The sequence below is a fragment of the Myotis davidii genome, unplaced genomic scaffold (genome assembly GCF_000327345.1).
Source record: "Myotis davidii unplaced genomic scaffold, ASM32734v1 scaffold3578, whole genome shotgun sequence".
In the NCBI taxonomy this organism is placed as follows: domain Eukaryota; kingdom Metazoa; phylum Chordata; class Mammalia; order Chiroptera; family Vespertilionidae; genus Myotis; species Myotis davidii.
Window position 1 is genome coordinate 379,898 of NW_006289094.1, and position 1,062 is coordinate 380,959.

The 1,062-nt window shown below is 58.7% G+C and overlaps 1 protein-coding gene across 1 annotated transcript in view; it reads left to right on the forward strand.

Annotated features, from left to right (window-relative positions):
* Positions 1-1,062, forward strand: part of PTDSS2 (phosphatidylserine synthase 2) — a 20,152-nt gene that overhangs the window by 1,079 nt on the left and 18,011 nt on the right.

Sequence of the window (1,062 nt, forward strand, 5' to 3'; positions counted from 1 at the left end):
TCAGCCACCTTGTTCTTATTTTCTTCTTTAAAATATATGAGATTTATTTTTAGAGAAAGAGGAAGGGAGAGGGAGAGGGAGATAGAAACATCGATAAAAAACATCCATTGGCTGCCTCCTGCACACCCCCGACTGGGGATGGAGCCTGCAACCCAGGCCTGTCCTTTGACCAGAATAGAACCATGACCTCCTGGTTCATAGCCGACACCAACCACTGAGCTACACTTGCCGGGCACCATGTTCTTATTTTCTGCCCGGTGTTTGGAGTGTTGCTCTAAGGCTTCAGTGAAAGCCCCTGAGCCCTCCCCTCTCACCCACATCAGGTGGGGCTCCAGCGCTGGCTTTAAGGGCCTCCGACTAGTCCTCAGGGGTCCAGGAGCCTCATCCTGCTGGCCCTTGAGGAGCTGCCCGTCAGCTGTCTGCTCTCTTCCGGGCCCTGCTTGAGGCCCATCATTTCATTAAAAACGTCTCTAACCTGGAGAGGCTGACTCCCGCCTGCTCTCCTCACGAGCCGTTTGTCGTGTTTGGTGCCTGCTTCTCTACGCTGCTGCAGCGAGAATGTGTTTCCGGAGCCGCGTGTGCGGAAGCCCAGGGAGCTGCACGCCCTGGAGTCAGTGTCAGTGTCCGGTCCCTGGAGGGATAAAACGCTCCGGAAAGCCACGCGACCACCGGGGGCCAGGTCGGGGCGCAGGGGCCCAGTGCCGGTGTCGCTGGGACAGCCCGCGCTTCAGAGACACCTGTGCTTGACCTTGGCCACGCTTGCTGTCTTGGTTTCCTCGCCTGTGACACAGACAGTGATGCTCTGATCCCCCCGTTGCGAGTTGTAGCAAAGATTCCCAATGAGCTGTGCAAACAAGAACCCACGGAGAAGAGTCCACTTCGCGTGAATTTCTGGTGTCCTTTCCTCGTTCCTGGTGCCGGCGCCTCCTGGTGTTCCTCCCCCCTCTGCCAAGTTCCCGTGGAGCAGGGTGATGGGGAGCAGTTCCCATAGAGCAGGGTGCCGGGGAGCGGGGTGCTGGGGAGCAGGGTGCTGGGAAGCGGGGAATGGGGTGCCGGGGAGCG